The sequence below is a fragment of the Symphalangus syndactylus genome, chromosome 2 (genome assembly GCF_028878055.3).
Source record: "Symphalangus syndactylus isolate Jambi chromosome 2, NHGRI_mSymSyn1-v2.1_pri, whole genome shotgun sequence".
Lineage (NCBI taxonomy): Eukaryota > Metazoa > Chordata > Mammalia > Primates > Hylobatidae > Symphalangus > Symphalangus syndactylus.
In genome coordinates, this window is record NC_072424.2 from 68,119,464 (window position 1) to 68,143,615 (window position 24,152).

The window sequence follows — 24,152 nt, forward strand, 5'->3', positions numbered from 1 at the left end:
AATAAAGTTATGTTCTAACAAAAATACTTTATTCCATGGTTGTGTGTTCCATTTCTGGGACTTTGCTCTATTTCAATGATATTCAGGTTTCAAGAGTAAAAAAGACGCTGGAAATGGGCAATCAATAAATTTCTTTTAAAAACCAGAACACTAAAAGGGAAAACATTTCAGCCACTCAAAGTTTTGTGGTGAAATTATAAACTCCAGAAAAACTGAATTTATAATGGAAATGCTGACAGACCTTTCAGTGGAGCAGTTTGAACGCAACACTGTAATTTGGCAATCTCTCTTACAGACTAAAGACTAATTCTAACAAGATGTCATTTTGACTCACGTTTATTATTACCTGCAAGAATGAAAAACGCCGTTTACTCGGGAGGTGCCGGAGAACCAGGGTGGGGCGATCTCACATTTTAAGCAAGACGCCCGCTGCCTTACCGAAATAGCCCTCTCCGCCAAAGGAGGGGCAGCCTTTCACGCTCAGCTTCTTTCATGTCAGCCCGAGCCTTTGCAGCTCGACATGCCTTTCCTACATGTTACATTTTAATGATCTGAGAAAACCGTTATCAGCGTTAACATCTCTAATTTTACTCTAAACAGACAAAAGCAAAATATCTCATTAGGCATCATCTCAGCCAAGGTTCCCACTAGGCAGGAAAGGATTTTTATCTAAAGTAATTACCCTTTTTAGTTAAATACACTCAACAGATGAAATTTACAGAGAGAGACTGCGGCACTAGACAGCGAAGGTGAAAACCAGGAACGCCGCGTCTCGCCGCCCGCGGGCCCGCCGGGAGGCTGCGGGTCCGTCTCGCGGGTGGGGCGCCCCGGTCCCTCTCGTTTCCTGGCGGCCACGGGTCACGGCGACGGCGGTGACCGGGTGGGCAGGCTGCGAGGCGCGCCTCCTCGGGCCACCGACAAACCACCCCCGCAGCGACCGCGCCGGAACTTCCCTCAAGTTGCCAAACTCGCCTACGCGCGGGAGAGTGCTGGGGATGCCCCACGCGCCCGCGACCCCAGAAGCCAGGAGTGTGCCGCCCCTTCACACACTCACTCCCGGACCTGCCTGCTTCCCCTCGCGGTCCGAGTTCCTGCAAATGCTCGGCCAGACCGAGGTCGCCGAGATGCTCGCTCCAGTCTCTCCCCTCGTGGGCACCTGGGGTAGCCCGTGAGCGCCGCCCGCCGCCGTCTCCAGCGGCGCCGGGCTCCTGAACACCCGCCGGGTGAGCGAAGCACAGCGAGGCCACGGAGCGCCTCCACGCCGGGACGGGGAGGGCAGTGTCCCCTTCATAAACCAGTCTCCTGGGTGAAGCTTCTGGGGCTTGGAGACTGGAGTGTAGGGTGTGTGTGTGTGTGTGTGTGTTGCACTTTGACTTCATGCAGGATCTGTGGGAGAGGGGGTGCAAGGTTTCCCTCTCAGAAGCCCGGCGCCCTTAGGTCTTAGCTACGCGGGACGCTTTCCGACAACCCGATCTTTCGCTAGGAGAGATTCGACCCAGGTCTGCGCCGCAAGGCCCCCAGCTCGCCTCTTCCTGCGACCCTAAACTTGGGCTTTGATTCCCCGCCGGTCGCGGTGGTCCGGGCCACCCGGCGGCGGCTGACAGCTGAGCGCAAAAAGGCGCCGCGGCCAAGGTCCACGCGGAGCAGCCCGGGGCGCGCACGCCGGGGGCTAAGGTGGAGGCCGCCCAGCCTGGTGCGGGGATCGCAGGCTGGGGGCCGGGGCACCCGGGCCTCGCCGGGCCGGAGGCAGGGCCGCGGGTCTGACAGCTGCTGCGGCTCGCGCGGACGCGCGCCTCCCTGCAGCCCGCCCTCCCCATGCCTGACTTATTACCCTCTGCTCCTCCTCCCCCTGCTGTTCCAAAACACCCTTCGACGCCAGCAAAATACAATGCGCCTCGGCCGCCGTAAACAGCCGGGCGGGAGAGCGCATATTCGGCGCGGCGCCGCCGCCGGCTCGGCTCCCACCCCCTTCCCGTTCCTAGAAAATGCCATAAAAGCGGGCAGGGCGCGGGGAGGGCGGCTGCGCGCCCGGCGGCCGGGGCTCCCTTCCCGCGCCGTTTCCCCACGCCTCCCCGCCCGCCCCGCGCGCCCGCTCCCCCCGCAAACTTGCCCCGCCACCCCGCCCGGCGGCGGGGCCCGGGGACTGGGACTCACCTCGCCGGAGAACTTTGCGTCCTTTTCCGCCTCCTCTTCCCCGCGTCTTCCCGGCTCGCAGCCCCCTCCCGGCAGCCGGCGAGGTGGGCAGTTCGGGGGTCACCGAAAGCTCGCGGAGGGGACGCGCATCACATGGCAGCTCGTTCCCAGCCCCCCGAGTGCGCCGGGAAGGGGGAGGGGAAGGGGCGAGGGGAGGCCAGGGGGAAAGCGAGAGCGGGGCGGCGGCGGGAGTGGGCAGGCGGGGTGGCGAGGGCGGCGGCCGCTCACGTTAGCGCTGTGCGACCGCAGCCCGGGCGTGCACGGCCGCTGCTGCTGCTGCTGCTGCTGAGGCGGCGGCGGCTCGGCGCTGTTTGCTCCGCGCCGCGCGGCTCGCGCTCTCCCCGGAACGCCCACACTCTCAATCGCTACATTGTTGACATTCGGCGCTGACGTCACCCGCTCCCCATTCACAATAACTTTACGGGAGCCGGGCAGCGCACCTCCCCGGCCGCTGGGGCGCGGTACGCCCGGCGACTAGCGTAAGCCGCTCCGCGAATGGCGCTCCGGGGGCTGGGGCTGGGGCTGGGGCTGGGGCGGGGGGCGGGGGCGGGGGCGGGGGCGGGCGCGCGCGCTCCGCCGGCTCGCGGGAGGGGGCGCGCCTCACGCCGCCGCAGCCGCCGATCTCCCCGCTTTGTGCGGCCGCGCGGCCCGGAGAGCCCCCTACTCCCGGCCCGGCTGACCGCCCCGCTCGGCCTGGCCTTCCCGGCCACGAAAGACGAGGGTTGGGGGCACAGCAGGGTGAGAGTAGTGGTGAGGGCTGGTGTGGCACGTGGGGAGGGGTCCAGAGCCCTAGGTGCTGCACCTGGGCAAGGAGAACAGACGTCGAGACCAGGGATCCCAGGATTAGCTAGCGTTTTCCCGGAGGGGCAAGAAAAGATGCTCCACTGGCCCCCACAAAGCTGACCGGACTCCCTTTTGGGTGGGGACCGGGCGAGTAAAAGCAGCCTTTTGAATGTTGACTTCGCAATCCTTTTCAGGAGGCCCTCCACCTGCCCCACTGAGCGAACCTTTAAGCCCCCAAGCCAGTGTTTTTGGAAAGAGCGCGGTCAATTTCAGGAGGACATTAAAAGCCAACCTCCCGGGCTTCAGCCCCAGCTCCTACTGCCTTCCAGCCACTCTCCCCTGCCTTTCCTTTCTGCGGCTCTTAGGGTGTTGTTGCTGCCCTTAAAGGACGTCGTGTGAGTGCCCTGTCAGAAGAAAGTTTGGTGGTGGTTAGGATTTTACAGAAGGTAATTAGGTTTTAGGCTGAACGTACATTTGCAATAAAATAAGGTTGTGTTAGTGTTGTGCTGTTGCCTGCAACTTCACCTCTTGCCAAGGCCAGAAAATTCTGCCACGTTTCCCTAAACACCTATAACTTGGCCCTCTTGTGTACAGGCAGTATTCCATATTATTACATGTGGTGCTGATTTTTAATGAATATTATAAAACTTTGGCTCGCTCTACTGAGAGAAGGATCATAAATCCCCCTGTAAAACGGGCACTGGCATATGCTGAGGAAGGAGTGAAGCGTCGCCCTGGGAGTCTTGTGATATCATCTGAAGTGTTGCTCTGAAAGACCTTCATTTGAGGGCAGAGTTTTGAAAGGCCCCATTTGGAATGTCTGTGTGGAAAGCTAAGTGATGGCTGAAAGCAAGCTGAAGGTGCTGAGCTAATTTTTCTAACAGCACTGCAGAGTCCCTGCGTGGAGGTCTGGCACCGGACTGTGAGATTTTCTCTGCTAACCGACCCGGCCTTCAGATAAGGAAAAGTCCTAGAGCTAGGAGTAGCCCTCAGTCTCCTGACCTCTGGTCTGGTGCCCCCTAGGACAAAACACCCTGCTTCTGAGGTCCCTGCCTGACCCCTGGCAAGGACAGAGTACTAATTCCTGGTCTGCCCTGGCCAGGCCGTTTCTTATAGTCTTATGGATGGTTCTGTTTCGCATTCCTCATTCTTGTAAGTATGTGTTGGTGAGATAATTTTATGCATTTTAATAGCGATAAATGTTTTTCTCACAACAAGGGATGCTTGAGAGCATCCCTATGAGAGTGGTGTAGATTCATTTATTTTCAAGCAAGCCGCGGCTGCCCAGCTGTGAGTGGAATTGGGCACATCAGCGTCAGGGTGGTTGAGGAGGGAAATGAGGCTGCCAGCTGATCTCCCACCTCCATTCTGGATTCTACAAGCTGATCTTGTCAGATGGATACAACAAAGGCTAACAGGTCATTTCAGTTAGTCTGCTTGCCTAAAGACTCAGACTGGAGCTTTTTCACTTTGAGATTTTCAAGCATGAGGTGGGACATTAAATAGAGATGAAAAAACCTAATACACCTGTGATAGGTTGCATCATCCAGTCATTCAAGGAGGCTGAATTAGGAGTAGTTAGCCTCTCAGGTTACATCCAGCTCTGCAATCATGCACCTCTGTGGCTGTAAGACGAAATCTTTGCTTTGGATAAGCTTTGAAGTCTGGTAGTGAGTTCATTTTTCTCCTTTATTTTTGGTAGTTAGGAGTGGGTTATTTGAATTCAAACCTGAAAAATATATTCAGAATTGTGTGAAATTAAAATGGTAAGCCAAGTACTAGACACTCATTTAACAGTACGGCTGCAGAGGTTGGGCTGTGGACAGCCTTAGCACCTCCATCATGAGTTTGCATGGCCACTCCTGGGCTTGTGCTGCTCTGGCACTTTAGGCGTTTACGATGTGAAACAGATGCAGGTCCTTCCCTCTGTATAATCATGGCGGTAAGTTGAGTGGAGGTCAATTTATTTCTCATGCCTGGAGCATTCAACCTTTCCTGATACACGTTTTTTTCCTACATGATTACACGTGTGTGTTGATCCAGAGCATGGGCTTTGTCTGTGATACATTTCTAAGCATGATATTTCCAAGGACAATAAATCTGGATCATGGCATTGAAACAAATAAACTTTATTTCTATAATAGAAATCTTGATTGTAGAAAATAAAACAGGAAAAATTAAAATATACAGGAAACAGATGAGGAAAGGAAGACAGACTAAAGACATGGGCAGTTCTTGAGCCTTTGATTTTCTTGCTCTCCAGCACCCTGTACGGGATTTGATGATGTTGAGAAAATATTGTCTTTTTTCTTAGGCAGAACAGTAGACAGAATTTCAAATGTGGTACCTTGAATAAGGCATGGCAGGGCAAAGTTAACGTCCAGTGAAATCTGACAAAAGTGAATGGAGTGGGATGCTGTAGGGGTTTCTGCAGACAAGGAACATGTCCTGGCCTAGACTCCTAAAGTATCACTCTGCTGGGTCACGGGAAGTACAGGAATGGAAGCAGAGAGACCAAGTAGGAGGCTATTGAGATAAGTCAATAGAGAGGTGATGGTGACTTAAACTATTAATAGAATGCTAGAATGACAGCCATAAATGGAATCCAGATATATTTTCAGCATAAACTGGACAAGATTTGTTGATGATTCCATTATAGGGTATGAGAAAAGAGTCAAAGGAAATTCTGAATTTTGGACTGAACATCTTAGTAATGGAGAGTTCATTTATCCAGGAGGAGCAGGTATGGGGGAAATGCTGAAACATTTGGTTTTGGATATAGTACATTTCAGATGTCTATCAGACATCTAAGTGGAAAAGGTGAGCAGGTAATCAGACCTGGGAATCTAGAATTTAGGGGAGAAGTCCAGACTAGAGATAGAAATCTGTGTGTCATCAACACAGCAACTGGAAACATGGGTGGAGAAGAGGAGCAAAGAAAAGAAGTCTAAGGTTTAAGACCTGGGGCACTCTGACATTTAGAGGTCAGCAAGGTGAAGAAAAGAAGATCCCCCCCAAGGAAGCTGAGAAGCAGCAGCCAGAGAGAGAAAGGGGCCAGTTCATCCCAACCAACAGAAGGGCAGCACAGGTGGGGAAGTGCAGGGAGGCTGGAATCTCATGGTAGGAAGTATGGGAAGCCGTTGTCTGAAGAATTCTGTTTTCTTAGTGGAGTAAGAAGACAGACCGTCCACTGATAGTGGAGGAGGGAAGGATAGATTTAGGGGATAGAGAAAAGATGTGAACCAGTGCCAGAGATGTGGCAGAATTGCTGGACAGCACAGAGGACCTTGGGGGCCCACTCCTGGGGGCTTTCTGGACACACCACTGCCAAGAAGAGATTTCTCATTATACAAAATCTCACACAAGTTTTGAAAAATGATCAGGGTAATCCAAACTGGAAAAGAAAAATTTTGCTTCTAGCTATTGTTAAATTTGGCCAGCAGCCTTTTTCCTTCGAACTATATATCTCTTATTTGTCCCATCTTCATCTCCTCAAAGATTGCATCAGTTCCTAAGAAGGACTTTGGAAATAGTCCCTGAAAGAAAGTGATGTTCTTATATTACTATCTATAGTGATCTTCTTCTATAGTAAAGAATTGATGCCACTATTATCTAAAAGCTTATATGAAATAAACTAGTAAAATATGATATATGAAATAAACTAATTTTTCAACATATACTACTGAGCATCTGTTACATGTTGAGGTGAAAAATTAAGAAACATTGGACTCTGTCCCTAAGGAACTTAAATCTACATAAGGAGTCAAAACTAATATACATGAAACATTTGAACAGTGTAGTAATTTTGTATTTGATTGCTTTTATTACTTTTATATATTAATAATATTTAAAATTATATGGAAATCGTGTGTTAGAATTTATACTAATGAAAAAATTAAGAATGTACAGATCTTTTTTGTATGATAGCAAAAAGAAGATGGAAAAATCCAAATGCCTTACGGGAAATGATTGGCTAAGTAAATGGTGGTTCATATATAAAATATGAATATCATGGATCCATCAAAAATAATATTGGTGGCTGGGCGCGGTGGCTCATGCCTATAATCCCAGCACTTTGGGAGGCTGAAGCAGGCAAATTTCTTGAGCTCAGGAGTTTGAGACTAGCTTGGACAACATAGTGAAACCTCATCTCTACCAAAAATAATAATAATAATAATAATAAAATTAGTGATGAAAATTTATGTATATTGGTATATTAATATTTTATTAGTATAGTTTAAAAATAATTTGTATAACAGTATTTACAGTAGAATCCTATTTGTGAAAAAAAATCGCCAGTGCATGCGTAGGAAAAATCTGGAGGGCTATATGCACAGTGTTCAAGTGGTCCTCTTGAAATAAAGAGCCTATAAGTGATTTTACTTTTGCTTTTTAAAAATTTTTTCTCTAATATAAATATATTACTTCTGTAATAAAGGTAGCCAATAAATGTAAAATTCAAAATATGCATAATTAAATTCTAATAAGAACTTAAGTATTGTAGATGTTGAGAGGAAAAACAAATTATGAAGGTTAAAGTAGCCAGGAAAGGTTTCCCTGAGAAGGTGGAATTTGAGTTGAACCTCAAGGTCAGGAAGGAGTCAGAGAGGAGGGAAGGTGGCTGGAGTTTTAATACAGAAGGACCCCTTGAGGTTGCACTTTCATCCGACTGTAGCATTCATATCTTGCAGTGTTGGGAAAGAGTGAGAGGTTATGATGTCAAGAAGGGTAGGTCAGAAGTGGAAGGTATGGGGGATTGTGCCTGCTGTCATGGCAAGCAAGGAGTACTGAAGTACTATGGTGACAAAATGCCATTGTGATCATGACTCATTTTTTCAAAATGTAGATTTTTCCTTCTTTCCCCTCCCAATGGCCAAGACCTTGTACCTGTTAGGAAGCAATCAGTTGACTGCCTGTTTTCTTTTTTTCCAGCCACACCTCGAGCATACACAACCTATGTACTAGCACTCTTCTAACTTTTGGAGATGAAACACTACGTAAGTCAGGGCTCCTGGACTAGTGGGGAAGGTGAACCAGTGAAGAAGTCATCACAGCACACCATGCTAAGGGCCTAATTGGACAAAAGGCTTCTGGCAAGTGACTTTTCTTAGGAGAATGTGGGATGGCTTCCTGGAGGAGGTGACAACAGAGCTGGATTCTGAAGGGTGAGATTTTGTGAAAAGAAAATATTGGAAGGTCATTCCAGGCAGGAAAATTGGAGTAGTGAAAGTGCAGGAATTGAGATGGTTAGAAGTGACAGCCAATAGTGGAATATGGGACTGGAAAGGTAGACATGGGAAATCAGCCTGAAGGTGTAATTTTATCCACAGGTCAAAATTCTCATTGAACTTTTCCAGTGAAGTGCTCAGAATGGCAGAGAAAATGGAATGCTAACTTCCTAGGGATCTGAGAACGTCGCCCCAAATTGCCATTTCAAAGCATAAGATGTCTTTGCAGTTTCCTGTTATATGTTAAAAAAAATCACCTGAACTTTTGTTCTCTTTGAAGTACATGGGTTGATTTTACTAAAAAAGTTTAACAATTTGTGATGATCAGGACTAAAAGTTCCTCTCCCATACCCAAAATCAAAGTACTGAAGGATGTACTTGAGGAAAATGCTCCGAGTTTATCTTCTAATTTCCCCAGAAACACTGAAAAGCCTGGCTGCATGGGTAGAAAGCCGATGACTGATCCCCAGTTGCCAAAGAGGCATAATCAGATCTGGTTTTGGAAAGAACACAGTATTGGCCATATGAAGGGGCCTGAAGAGGCTGGAGACTATAAGACAATAGCTGAAGTCCTACAGCCTACATCAAGGCAGTGAGCAGGACTGGGAAGCGCTTATGGTTTAGGGATCATTTGCATGTGGGAGGAGAGGGAGAGGAAGGAAGAAGAGAGAGGGAATGGAGACCTCTAGCCTTTGTGACTAGGAGGGAACTGGCCCTGGGAGGCAGGAGGAGGCTAAGATCACTCTGGTAAAGGGTGGAGTCAAAAGGAGGGAGGGCCAACGCTTAGGTTTGAGGAATAGCTGTGTTGGGGATGGATGTGGTCACAGAACAAGGAGTTTATGAAAAAGACAGGAATGGAGCCAAGAGGAAGGTAGAAGATCAAGCAGAAACCGGGAAGTTGAGGAAGGCAAGGAAAAGGGCATTTCAATGAGGGGCCTGGGAATAGCATCCCATGATTAAGAAAGGTCTGGTGAGATGGGGGCTGTGTGATATGACAGCAAGGAGGTTCTAGACCCACTGCAGAGGGGGGAGGGAATGAATGAATGAGAGAAGCGGGGGCCTGGAGAGATGGAGAAAAGCAGGAAGGTAGGAATCTGAGTGAAGGAAGAGGTAGAAGGTAAGGTAATGGAGCAGATAACAGAAGGAGCACTGATGTAGAGGAAAAAATGGCAAGAATGCAGAACTCTGGGGCAGGGGTAGCCATGAGTAGGTGGAAGAAAGGCAGAATGTGAGCATTAAACAGAATTTGCAGGACGGGGGAGGATCACTCAGATCTCGCCTCTGAAAACTGTCTGGATTACAGGGTGCAAGAAAGGGATGATGCAAAGATTTTGAAGCTTCAGGTTAAGATGTAGGGCCAAGAGGCAAGAAATTTGGGGTAAGAGCTTAATTTTTCTTTTTTACTTGGGAAACAAGGAAGGAGGTAATGAGGTCAGGCTCAGGTAAGCAAAATAATAATAAAATTTATAATAATCACAAGATTACTTTCTATTTTCCCATTTTTTTTAAAAAGCTCTAACAATGCTTCCCTTTTTTCCCCTCAGAGTTTGTGATGCCTAGTTTTTTCTAAACTACTCCATTAACTAAATGTCCATCTCTTTATTCCGCCCACCTCTAAAAGATGTTTTTGATCAATGATTTGATTTTTAGCTTTTATTACATCTTTGCTTAAAGAAACTTGGAAAAGTTTGGTTGTAGACAGAAGTAATTTGACAATTTTTAAATTGCTGTGAAAAGAAAGCCTTGATGCTTTTATTCTGATAAAAATATTCTTGCGATTGAATTATTTTTCTCAACTCAGCTTGTGAGTTTTTGAGGGACACAGAAAGTTGAGTTCACTAACCCTATAGCAATTTCCCCAAAGAATATGTAAGACAGCACTTACAGTTTCTAATCTGTTTTTCACAAATCTGTTTATGTGATATAATTATGCAAGGGCATCCAACCTGAACAGTGGTTGCAGCGATGTGCTGGTCAGCACAGCTGTTCTGTGCCGCCGTGTGTGCATCCGGCATAGTGCTTACGTGAATGACAGACATTTAGGTGTCATCGGTTTCTCCATTTTCCCCAGATGCTCTCTAAGTAGGTCTCCCACAGTACCACACACTAAGGAGCTAATTTCTGTGCCTTTTGGTTGTTAGGTGTATATGGACACCCAGTGCTTCGTGCCCCAACTTGAATTGGGCCTTTGGTGATTTTGCAGAAGGCTGAAAACATGGAAGTGTGCTGTGTTTGTTCCAGCTGCACTTCAGCACCCTCTGGATTTACAGCCGTGCCCAGGTCTTGTCAACAGGCATGCTTCTGTTGGTAAATTTCCTTGGTGCTTAATTTTCTAAAGCTGGAAAGGATGGTGCTAGGGAAGTGGGTTGGGATATAAGGTGTCTTAAGATTGGTGGCTGGGCCATTGTCCAGAGGAGGAACCCATGTTCCCAGACCTGATGACCAACTTATGCTAATGAAAGCAGATGCTGAATCCGAATGCTTATTTATTAATTTATGATAACCATAAGTGGGTTATTTTATTTTTTTTATTATACTTTAGGTTTTAGGGTACATGTGCACAATGTGCAGGTTTGTTACATATGTATCCATGTGCCATGTTGATTTCCTGCACCCATTAACTCGTCATTTAGCATTAGGTATATTTCCTAATGCTGTCCCTCCCCTCTCCCCCTACCCCACAACAGTCCCTGGAGTGTGATGTTCCCCTTCCTGTGTCCATGAGTTCTCATTGTTCAATTCCCACCTATGAGTGAGAACATGCAGTGTTTGGTTTTTTGTCCTTGCGATAGTTTACTGAGAATGATGTTTTCCAGTTTCATCCATGTCCCTACAAAGGACACGAACTCATCATTTTTTATGGCTGCATAGTATTCCATGGTGTATATGTGCCACATTTTCTTAATCCAGTCTATTGTTGTTGGACATTTGGGTTGGTTCCAACTCTTTGCTATTGTGAATAGTGCCACAATAAACATACGTGTGCATGTGTCTTTATAGCAGCATGATTTATAGTCCTTTGGGTATATACCCAGTAATGGGATGGCTGGGTCAAATGGTATTTCTAGTTCGAGATCCCTGAGGAATCGCCACACTGACTTCCACAATGGTTGAACTAGTTTACAGTCCTACCAACAGTGTAAACGTGTTCCTATTTCTCCACATCCTCTCCACATAAGTGGGTTATTTGCAGGATAGCTTACTTCATTCCGGCGAGCGCTAAGTGAACACTAATTCTTTTCTCTGACACTTTGCTTTTTCAAATTCAGTGACAGATAAAATGTTTATGTCTAATCTGACTTCTCTTACCTGGTGCCTCACCTGTGAGTCCATTGACATCATAGACAGTATCTTTTAGAAATAATTGATCTTGGAATAATGTTAAACTTTAGGAAAAGTTGCAAGAGTAATACACAGAACTACTGTATCTCCTTCATGCAGATATCCCAATTGTTAATATTTTAACATATTTGTTCTCTTTTTCTCTCTCCATATGCCTGCATAAATATCTAATATAAACACCCATTACCATTATTCTCTTTCTGAATAATTTGAAAGTAAGTTGTCAACAATGATGTTCCATCAGCTGCTAAATGCATCAGTGCACATTTTCAAAAGGAGTAATGCTACATAATCGCAACACAACATCCAAATCAGAAAGTTAGCATCAGTGTAACAATACCACTCAATCCAGAGACTCTATTCAAATTTCACTAACTGTACCAACAATATCTTTTTTCCTTTCTGGGGCAAGGTTTCAGTCAGGATCATGGGTTACAGTTAGTTGTGCTATCTCTTTAGTCTCCTTCAGTATGGAAAGTTCCCTCCGACATCTCCTCAGCCCAGGGAAGCATTAGGGGAAGGGGCAGGAAGGGATAAAGGAAGCACAACTGAAACTTTTTTGACTGTTACTGGATTCAAAGTGTTTTACTAAATTTACTGATCTGTTCACTTAAGGTTTTTGCAATCTATGTTGACAAGTTATGTCTCCATTTTTAAAAACAGAAATACTCAAGTGAAAACAAAGGTTTATACTTAGTTGATACCTAAGAAAGCATCCCACGTGCACGAAGATCACTCACCTCACAAGGATTTTGCATATGTTGTTCTTTCTACCTTTTTTCTTCCCCCCAGCAAACTCCTACTCATTCTGCTGTCAGCTAAGTGAAGCTTTCCTCACCACTATCCAGGTCAGATCCTCTTTATAGGTACCTTGGACCTAAATCCTTTGCAGCAATTATTATAATTATATCCACCCCCTCTTTTTTAAAATTTACTTTTTAAATTATGGTAGAATCCACATAACATACAATTTATCATCTTAATCATTTTTAAATGTACAGTTCAGGAGTGTTGAGTACATTCACATTGTTGTGTAACCAATCTCCAGAATGCCTTTCATCTTGCAAAACATGAAACAACTCCCCAACCCCTGAAAACCACTTTTTAATTTTTTATATCTATGAATTTGACTACTCTAGCTATCAGTTTCTCCACATCATCACCAATACTTTTTATTTTATTTTTTTTTCACATTAGTTTTTTTTAAATAGTTGCCATCCTTATGTGTGTAAGGTGGTATCTCATTGTGGTTTTAATTTGCATTTCCCTAATGATTAGTGATATTGAGAATTTTGTGTGTGTGCTTGCTGGCCAGTTGTGTATCTTCTTTGGAGAAATGTCCATTACATTCCTTTGCCTATCTATCTATCTATCTATCTATCTATCTATCTATCTATCTATCAATGAATGACAAGGTCTCACTCTGTTGCCCAGGCTGGAATGCAGTGGCACAATTATGGCTTACCACAGCCCCAAACTCCTGGCCTCGGGTGATTCTTCTGCCTCTTCCTCCCAAGTAGCTCGAACCACAGGTACACACCATACCTGTAGTTTTTAAACTGCTGATTTTTAAATCTTTTTGTAAAGACAGGGTCTTACTTGTTGCCAAGGCTGGTCTTGAATTCCTGGCTTCAAGCGATTCGCCTTCCTTGGCCTCTCAAAGTACTGGGATTACAGGCATGAGCCACTGTGTTCAGCTTACCCATTTATTGATTGGGTTGTTGTGTTGTTATTGAGTTGTAGGAGTTTTTCATATGTTCTGGATATGAATCCCTTATCAGATAGATAATTTGCAAATATTTCTGCCATTTTTTAGATTTCCTTTTCACTCTATTGATTGTGTCCTTTGATGGACAGTTTTAAATTTTGATGTAGTCTAATTTGATTATTTTTACTTTTGTTTCCTGTGTTTTTGGTGTCGTATCCAATAAATCATTGCCAAATTCAATGTCAAGGAGTTTTTTCTCTGTATTTTCTTCTAAGAGTTTGATAGTTTTAGCTCTTATGTTTAGGTCTTTGATCCATTTTCGAGTTAATTTTTGTATATGGTATTAGGTAAAGGTCTGTCTTCATTCATTTGTATGTGGATATCCGATTTTTCCAGCATGGTTGAAAAGACTCTTCTTTCCCCATTAATGATCTTGACAACCTTATCAAAAATCATTTGACCGTATATATGAGAGGTTTTTTTTCTAGGCTCTCTTGTATATATGTCTGTCTTTCTGCCAGTACAATGCTGTTTTGATTACCATAGTTTTGTAATAAGTTTTGAAATCAGTAAGTGTGAGACCTTCAAATTTGTCCCTTTTCAAGACTGTGTTGGCTATTCAAGGTCCCTTGAGATTTCATATGAATTAGGATGGATTTTCTATTTCTGCAAAAAACACCACTGGGATTTCCATAGGAAATGCATTAAGTCTGTAGATAATCTTGGATAGTTTGCTATTTTAACAATATTAAGTCTTTGAATTCATGAACATGAGATATCTTTCCATTTATTTTGTGTTTAATTTCTTTTAGTAATACTTTATAATTTTTAAGTTTGCAAGTCTTTTGCTTCCTTAGTTAAGTTTATTCCCAAATATTTTATTCTTCTATTGCTATTATAAATGGAATCGTTTTCTTAAATTTCCTTTTTGAATTGTTCATTTATTCCTCTTTTATTAGTGGAGTCACTTGTTCATTTTTTATCTTTTTCTCTGGGCCATAAGCTTCAGGACGGTAGAAATGGTGTCTGGTTTTGCTCAGAGCTAGACCCCAAGTTCTTTGTATAGCACTTGTCAATGAGTACGTGCTCGATAAACACTTGTTAAATTTGTCTAATAGTGTTAGATTAGCTTAGTAGACCCACTGTCTATTCTTACATGTGAACAAAGGGTATACTGATGCTGAACCACTTACTTTGACTATCTCTTCAGCCCTCCTCCTCCCTCTTAAAAAATGATACCTCAAGTGGGGGAACATCACACACCAGGGCCTGCTGAGGTGTGGGGGCCCAAGGGAGGGAGAGCATTAGGACAGATACCTAATGCATGCAGAGCTTAAAACCTAGATGACGGGTTGATAGGTGCAGCAAACCACCATGGCACGTGTGTACCTGTGTAACAAACCTACACATTCTGCATATGTATCCCAGAACTTAAAGTAAAATTTAAAAAAATGATACCTAATATTTATTGAGCACGTAAATGTACAAAGTGTCTATGCATGTGTTAATTTTTTTTTCACAATAACCTAGTGAGGCAGACATAGAGTTGAGAGTTTGAGTTCTGGAGTCAGACTTTCTGAGTTTGAGTTATTTAATCTCTCTGTGCCTCAGAGTCCTATAATAAGGGATTTCTAAAATGCATACCTTTTTGGCTTGTCTTGAAGTTTAATTAAGATATTGTATATCAGATCCTTAGGACATAGTAAGTGCTTAGTGAATACTGATAATTATTATCTCAACTTTTCAAATGTGGAATCAAGGTTTAAAGAGGATAAGCTGCCCTCAATCACACTCAGGCAGTCTAGAACTTGTAAGTACTTAAGCCCTGCATTGAAGTGTACACCATTCTCTTCTGTATCTGAGACCAGGTGAGGAGACTCACAAGGGCCTCAGAGATAAAATGTCTGGAGAGTCTGCAAGAAATGGAACCCCCAGGATGGCAGACCAGAGTGTGCAGGGTTGCCCTGATTTTGCCAGCCCCTTTCATTGTTCAGAAACTCCTTGAAACTCCTGTCGGGGAAGTCAGGGGGTTCTGAGAGGCAATCTGACTCTACAAACTAGACATCTTTGCTCAGTAGATCAAATTCTGTCTGTAGATCTGCCAGACAGCCAGCATGGCTCAGGTCTAGGGTAGGATGGTGAAGGAGGGTTGGCTTCTAGCATTATTCTGGGCCAGAAGAGGAGCCTGGGGTCTGACTCACTCTCCATCTTCTGATGGACTTCACTATCAGCACAGGCACACCCACTTTCATCTTGGTCCCATTCGCAATGCTAGGACTTTGTAGAAATGGAAGGGGTCCTGCTTTTGAGAAAAGTCCAGGATCTTGTCCCAGAGTCCCAAGTCTAGGGGGAAGCATGACCAGTCCAGTAGTCACATTAGCAGCAGGTTCATGTAACATCAATGGCTAACTTGTGTTGAACACTCATTATTCTTAGTGCTTTACCTGCAATATCTTATTTTATCTCTGGATGACCAACTCATTCCAGTTTGCCTAGAACTTTCCCGGCTTTAGCACTGAAAGTCCCACATCTCAAGAAGCCCTTTAGTCTGGGGCAGTCCAGGAAGGTTAGTCACCCCAAGCACCCCGGGAAGTAGGAAACTTGGCAGAGAGGAGTGAAATGATTTTCTAATGACATACCCCTATCAAGTATCAGAGGCAGGATTTGAACTCACGAATTCTGGCTCCAGGGCCTGTTCTCATGACCAATATGCAAGGCTGCCCAAGCCAGTATAAGCTGCCTCTGCCAGCAAATGTTTGGGTTTGGTCCAGATACCAAGTAGATGGCAAATAGCACTGGTGGCTATGGGGAAAATAGTAAATTGTACAATATGAAAGTTCCCAAAATTAAAAATGGAAACTTGTACTTTGTTGCTGACAAAATGCCAAAGATTGCTTTCTAGACTTGACTGGCTGTCAGATTTGGTGTCTCGTTTGATTCTAATATTGGTGGTGCCTTTACTTTTGGTGAGCATGAGATTGGGAAATATGGACCAGATTGGCATGGTGGATAGGTAGCTTCAAGGTGGAGTGGTGCAAGGCAGGATTCTGACTCTCCTTGAAGGGCTTTCATATCCTCCACTTACTCTATCATCTGCATGGAACCACTTAGTGGCCACCATATCTAGTCTTGGTTTGCTTCTTTTCTTCTACTTCCTGTGCAGTTCCTCTCTGCTGCATTTCTGTATCCTTTTCTACTTCTCTCTCCCACTCCCAGAAGCACTAACTTGGTAATGCTACTTCTAGTCCACAGTCAGACCAGAGGTGAGCAGCCTAGCACATGCCAAGCTCGAGAAGATTGTAAACCTGTCAGCTACCAGGACAGGCGCAGGGAAGGAAATGGGAGAAGCACAGAGCAGGAGGACAAGTGTGCTAGTCACACAGGCAAACACCAGCAACTTGGTGATTTGCTGGAGGTCAAAGAAATGATGGGGTTGTTTGTACTTGGATCTTTTAATTTTCTTGTTTAATTAGATTGTTCTTCTGCTGCAAGAAGTAGAGACCTTTCCAAGGCACTATGAGAAAGGGGTCAGGGGAGTAATTGTAAGGAAGTACATGGATTCAATTTGAAACTAGAATTTTAAAGCTGTCAGGTTCATCTCTCAAGGGCTATGGGGTTCTGCTTTTCTCTGAGTATCTCTGCTCCATTCCTTGAACTTTTGACCAGCTTTCTCTGTTTACTTGGGAAGTCATGATGTGAATCTCAGCCCCATCCACTAAACATCTGGGTTAAGTCTCCTGGAGTAATTTGTCCATGCGTCCATTGGATTACTAGTCTCCACTTGCCAAGTGGCAGAACGTCAGCTCTGCTTGGACTCATTGGGGGATTGAGGAGATGGCTCTGTTAGCTTCTGTGGCTCTGCCATGGCTGTTCTGGCTGCCACTCCAGCCTTCGTTCATGTTTCTTGATAGCACAGCCCATGCTGCTCCACAGAGGTGCTGGCCAACCCTGACCTCTAATACACCCCAGGACATCTGTTCGCTCACTTGTGGGCATCTCTCTCCTGAGGAAATGGCTGCTTCTGCTAGCCTCCTCTGGTCTAGGTGATGTGGGGGATGATGATTCCCATGGGAAGCGTGGGAAGCACAATAGAGGCACACTCTATTGTGTCTATCCAAACCTTACTAATTCGGAGTTTTGTGGGGTGGTGTGCTGTGTGTATGTGTGTGTGAGTTCTTTTGGTTGGATGACACCACTCCTCCCTGGGAGCAGAGATTGTGAAGGAAAGTCTGGATTTCAGATGGAGCCTCAGAGTATATTCAAAGCCACTCTTCTCATTCCACACCCAAGCCCTTCTTCTAGTCTACCCTACTGGATTTCTTCATTGTTTTTGGGGTTTTCCTTCCAGGGGTTAGTTGCTCCCTGCAATTTAGCCCCTGTCACTTTCCTTCTCTCCTTCCCTGGCCTGTCAAACAGACATGCTGGTGTGTGCAAGCCCAGGAAAACTGAGGAATGTGGCTGGATTCTTATTTCACGGCCCTTGCATATTCTGTGAATGTACAGAGGATCTCTAGGGCTTCTTCCACCTCATATACAAGCCAATTCGAGCATTGGCTTGGGGTCCAGCCAGGATATCCCTTTATGTCCACAATTTCTGTTTTCTAAAACTTTTAAAAACAAATGTGTCCCTTTTTAAAGATCGGACTCTTCGTGACCATTCTATATCTGTCATTTTAGCTTCAGCTCCTATTTTCTTATTTATTAGGTGTTAGTTCAAATGCATGTGAGAAAAAATCTGATTAGCTCCACTTATGATTTAACACAGGCCAGGCATGGATTGACTGCCTTGGCCCAACCCTGGTCTAATCAACTTACCAGCTTGAGGTGGGTGGCGAGAGGGGAGGGGTGTCCCGAGGAACAAATCATGGTCACCCAGGCCTTCACGTTCAGCATCTGCTGTGTGTAGGATGCTCTTTCTTTAGAGGCACTACTGATGGGTAAACACAATGACTGATACCTCAAATACATTCATACTTCAAGAATGAACTGTTTTCTGAAATATCAACATGGAGACCTCCCCCCCCATTAAAATTTCCAACTGTAGTGTGCTTTCTTATTTCATTTTAGGTATGAAAAGTGATATAGAGTAGGAGTGTTTGGGAGTCTTCTATGTTTTTGTTGCTTAGATGATTCCCATGTAGATTTCCACACTGATTTCACACAGATATGGAGTGATTCACAGCTTAGAAGGATATTGCTGTGTCCTTTTCTGCCGCCTTTCATAATAAGACTTCAATTGCTTTTAAAACACTAACTAAATCTCATTAACATTATCTCCCACATGTTAATAGGAAAAACAGGTCTGTAGAACAGTGACATTTCATGATTAAAAATACATTTATTTAAATGGTTGAGTTGCCTCGATTTGAATATTGCCCACTGCTTCCATAATAATAGCAGAAGTTTTTCACAGATGCTTTTTAATGGGTAACCCCTGCTATATCTCCACTAGCAGTATAAAACCTTGAGTAATGTGCTTTGATTTGATATGTGCTAATTGCTTATCAGAAATTATTCAGTTGTAGCCTATCACTGCTGAAATTACTTCCAAGGAGAAAACTGGGCACTTTTGAAAGGTGCATTAATGCCAGTAGGTCACTAGTGTCACATTTAGTATTCTAAAACAGTAACTGTAATGGCCTGACAGAGCCAGTGCTCATCCAAAGACATTCTATGTTCACTCAAAGAAGAAGGCACAAAGAGAATCTGGCCCCAAATGTGGAATCGAATGCAAATAAAAATTGCTTCAATTTATTATGTTTATTAAAAATCAGGAACAGCAGTTGCTGTTCCACAGCTGAAAGGACATACTTTATTTCATCTATCCAAACCTTACTAATTCAGTTTTGTGCTGTGTGTGTGTGTGTGTGTGTGTGTGTGTTTCAATGCTCCTGCTTTTGATCTCCAATAAATAAGGTTATGTTTTGTATCCAACTCTGTGGTATACTGGTGCCATATTTTGCCTTGAACAATTCTCAAAATGTTTAGATAATTAGTTCTGTTTAGGATTGAAGTAATCCACTGGGAACCCAGGGTGGGTGCAGTTTGGTGACTGAGGGGGCAGAGGTAGTGGAGTAGTCATGCATGCTTCTCAAAGCTTTAGGGTGGTAGGGATGCGTGGAATGGCCAGAGAGAAACCAGGACTGCTGCCTACACGGATGCCTGCCTGTGAGGTGGGAGGTAAGGAAACCTCAGTGGCCCCTACCCTGGCTTGAGTGGAGGCCCAGGGCTGGGGTGGATAGCAGTGGACAAGGAGCACCACAAGGGCAAGGAGCAGGTTTAGGGGAAATGAAACATTGACTCCCTGTGATGAGGACAGTGGGCTGGAATGTTTCACATTTCCCTCCAAGCCACCATTCTAATAGTCACCATTTGCCTAGTGTGACTGCCAAGTCTGGCGGCCCCGACACTCTCTCAGCTTCATTTTCCTCTTTGCTGGTCTCATACTCAAGCTGGTATTTGCCATGTGAAGGGCAAGGTGGTCACCAGCAGCTCCAGGCTCCTTACTGCAAGTCCTTGTGCTCCACATCTCTGGGGAGGGGCAACAACACTTCCTCTCCCAGGGTCCATATGCACACCTCTGGCAGGCCTTTGTGTGGCCCTGCTGGGTCACATGCTTATGCCATGGACCTGCCATTAAGGAAAGAGAGACAGAAACTATGACTGGCACATTTCCATCTTAAGGGACAGAGGGGTGTTGGGCAGACAAAAGCAGCCAATTTCCACTAGAGTTTCCTTCAGACACCTATTATAAACTGGGATGGGTCTGATTCTAAGATGAACAGTATTTTTGTGAAAAGCCTTCTTAAAAAGGAGCAGCTCTTCATTTCTTTGGATACTCCAGGCACAGACCCATATTCAGTGTGCTCATGTCCAACCCAAGGGGATCCTACCCATCCCCTTCTGCATATTCTTTCTCACAATGTCATGCCACTTCTGTGGACAGTGCTCCTAAAATGAGCTGGTGTCTGAGTGGCAGAGGATTTTGAGTACCAGACATGGATCTTTGCTCTTGATTTCTTCATCAATAAGGAAGCATTCATAGTTTTTGAGCACAGGGGTGGTGAAGAAGGGGATATTGCATTTGATGTGCAGCAGGCAGTTGGAAATAGGGTCTGAAACTCAGAAGGGAGGTTCAAGCTGGAGAATAGCTGTGAATAGAGTGATAGCTGGAGTAACAGAAATAATGAGATTATATCCAAAAGACTATAGAGAAATAAGGGAAGAGTGAAGGGCACTCAGACACTTATTCTAGAAACCTAGGAGTCATGATTGGCTCCCTTCTCCCCTCACTGCCGTATATTCCATCTTTCAGCCATACCTGATAATTCTACCCTCAAATTCCATTTATAGAACCTGTCCACTGCTATCCATCTCCATCCAGGTTGTAGACTTTCCTATCCTTACTACTGCAAGTGCAGTGGCTCCTGAACAGTCTCTGCTTCCACTCTTGCCTATGTCCAACCCGTATCACCTAGCAGTAAAAAGATTTTTCTAACATGTGAATGGTGTCATGTCACCCTTCTGTTCAAAGCCCCTACAGGGTCTCACACTGAGGTTATGATAAAGCACAGGCATCATATCCTGGTCTATGAGGCTTTGTGTAACCTGGCCCTTACCTCTACCTCCAACCTTCAGTCACTCTGCATTCATCACATCTAATCACACGCAAAGATTTGTTTCTCAAAGACATCAAGCACTCTACCAGTTCTGCTTTAAACTTCCTCATCAGCCCTAAGTCCGCCTCTTCTTCTTACCTTCCATCTCCCCAGCGCTGGTTTCTACTGCCCATTCCCTTAATCCTCTCAATAACACAGAGTGTTTTTAATGCCTGAGGAATCATCCTGCAAGCACAGACCCCTCTTTGGCCACCTTACCTTCCCACCACAGCACTGCGGCAAGGAGCTGAGCAGAGCAAGGTGGTTCCTGAGAAAGCTTCCAAGAAGAGAGGGAAGCCCATGGCCATGAGGACCACAAAAATCACTATTCTTTCCCTTTTAAAATGTGTTCTACTTTTAAAGAATATAATACTAAAAATTGGGTTTATTTTAAAAAATAAGGTATAAAGAAGATTCTTCACTTGACAAAAAGATTCATCTTGAGGTTTCTTAAAATATTGATTTTTTCTAATATATTCAAAGCTTGTAATTTTATTTTCCACAATTCAATTCACACAAGTTTTCACAGGTACATTAACTGCAGAAAATAAAGCATGCTTGTATTATTCCTGTGTCATAGATGGTAAAATTGAGGCTCAAAAACTTGCTGAGAATGACAAGGACTATCAATAACTGAGTCAAGGTTCCAAACTAGAAAACTGTTGGCAATGAATCTTTGCTCAGCTCAAGGATTAATTCTATTTTCCCAATAATTTTCTCTTTAAAATATAGTGTAAACCCCAGCTATTCTTTTCCAATACGTGAAATGGACTTGAGTATAAACATGTTAATGATTTTTTGTATAACACCAGGTAGGGGATTCCCAGATACTGGTTATTTCATTCCTTAGAGTCCTCCTCAGCTGACTGTAATGGTTGTGCTGGGCTGCCTGCACCAAGGCTATTTTTGATAATACATTTATGTTTTATCCAGTGAGCAACCAGGCAGAGAGGCAACACTGGGACAGTTAACTTACATTTTAACATAGTTGTGAAAAGTGAATAACAAGTTCTTTTTTTAAATAAAAAAGGAAATGAAATTAAAAACAAGACTTCAATTTAATCTAAGAGACTGGAAATGGCAAGCTTGCCCCTTGTGAATTTGGTTCTGGTTCACCGAGTCTCAACTATCAAAGCAGCAGGGCAAATGAAGGAGAGAGTATCACTCAACCTCTAAACTTGCATTTGTGGGTTTCATCTGGGCTCCATGTTATTGTAAAGGGTTTTTATGTTACCAGACTTCTGCTTAAATTAACAAAGCTTTTTGTAGATGTGGACCTATTTGATGCTACTCAAACAGCATATGATTACCACAGAGGTAATTTATAAGGGGGAAATCCCAAATACTTAAGCATTTAGGTAAGTATAGACAAGTAAAGTCAAGATCTAGATCCAAGCCCTGTGTAAACACAACTGCATCATATTTTGATTTGGGAGGGAAAATTAAAGCTAGTGCTTGCTCAAAGACACTTTCACATTAAGACAATCTAACTAGCTAGGCTGTTCTTTTCACCTTGTCTATCCTCCCGAGTGCACCAGGACAAGGGTGATAAATCCTACTCAGGCAACTGTTGTAAAGGAAATTGAAGCTCATGTAAATCCAGGGTTTATATTAACTATGGAGAGCTTAAGCATCAACAGTCAGTACCCACTTGGAAGCCTTTTAGCTACACGTACTGCATTATATTCAAAAACTAGAAGGGAAAAACACCAAATCACATTCTTTCAGCATGTAGAAATCATTTTTGGTACTAAAAATGTGTTTAGTGCTACCATGGAAAAATAAAATGATTTTTTGACCAAAACATTCAATTTTGCCTTTAAACAAACTTAAATAATTCCAAGTAGAGGCATATTTTTTCTTCAAAATATTTACACTTAATGGACAGAACAGGAAAAATAATTATTGTTATTTAAGCTAGACAGTGGATCAGCACTTCATATATATTATTTGCTTAATCTTCACAACTCCACATGGTAGGTTTTATTGTCTCCCTTTTATAGATGAATATATTAGGGCTCAGATAGGTTAAATATGCCCAATATCATACAGCTAATAAGTGGCCAGTTCTATATTCAAGTCCCGGGTTCTGTGATTTCACACTGTTTCTGGAAATAGTGTTCCAGTCTTGTTGTGAGAAAAATTACGTTGCTTCATGCCCCAGGTCAGATCTTTATCTGTTAGTCTTCTTTTATTTTATTTTTTTGAAACAGAGTCTTGCTTTGTCACCCAGATTGCAGTGCAGTGGTTCAATCTCAGCTTACTACAACCTCCACCTTCTGGGTTCAAGTGCTTCTCCTGCCTCAGCTTCCCAAGCAGCTGGGATTCCAAGTGTGCGCCACCACGCCCAGCTCATTTTTGTATTTTTAGTAGAGACGGAGTTTCACCATGTTGGCTGTGCTGGTCTCGAACTCCTGGCCTCAAGTGATCCAACCTCCTCGGCCTCCCAAAGTGCTGGGATTACAGGTGTGAGCCACCATGCCCAGCCCATTAGTTTTATTTTATTTTTATTATACTTTAAGTTCTGGGATATATGTGCAGAACTGCAGGTTTGTTACATAGGTATACACATGCCGTGGTGGTTTGCTGCACCCATCAACCCGTCATCTACATTAGGTATTTCTCCTAATGCTATCCCTCCTCTAGCCCTCCACGCCCTGACAGGCCCCGGTGTGTGATGTTCCTCTCCCTCAGTCTTCTTTTAAAAGGGGACTAATAATAATGGTCAACTCTGACATTTGACTTTACCCTAAAAATGGTCATACTGGATGGCTACACCATCTTATGGACATTGGGTTGTGCTTTACTCCAACTTGGTCCTTTGCTCTCAGCTCACGTGGCCTTATTCATGTATTTCAGAAGCTGGTTCTGTCCTGTTCCTTTTTTCCTCCCTTGTTTAGTTTTCTTACATACGACCTACAAAGATATAGCAGTTTTTCATCCACGAAAAGTTGCATGCATATGGGATTATAAATCTAATGAATTTTTAGGTTAACTTTTTTACTAAAATATAACATACTTATTATGAAGAGCACAAATTCACAGTTCAATGCATCTTCTCAAAGTGAACACATCCATATAACCAGCACCTAGATCAATAAATAAAATATTACTGGCTGGCCATGGTGGCTCATGCCTGTAATCCCAGCACTTTGGGAGGCTGCAGTGGGTGGATCCCTTGAAGTCACGAGTTCAAGACCATCCTGGCCAACATGGTGAAACCCCATCTCTACTAAGAAT

The 24,152-nt window shown here is 44.1% G+C and overlaps 1 protein-coding gene and 1 long non-coding RNA gene across 2 annotated transcripts in view; one reads left to right on the forward strand and one right to left on the reverse strand.

Moving 5' to 3' along the window:
* Positions 1 to 2,650, reverse strand: part of BACH2 (BTB domain and CNC homolog 2) — a 373,691-nt gene extending 371,041 nt beyond the window's left edge. Inside the window, exon 1 of the mRNA XM_055258931.2 lies at positions 2,155 to 2,650. The gene's annotated coding sequence lies outside the window, so the exon portion shown is untranslated. The remainder of the gene's footprint in view (positions 1 to 2,154) is intronic.
* Positions 2,617 to 10,502, forward strand: LOC134732745 (uncharacterized). Its single transcript, XR_010116226.1, has 3 exons — positions 2,617 to 2,672; positions 7,909 to 8,141; positions 10,346 to 10,502. It is a non-coding gene; the product is annotated as an uncharacterized lncRNA (long non-coding RNA).
* The last annotated feature ends 13,650 nt before the right edge of the window (positions 10,503 to 24,152 follow it).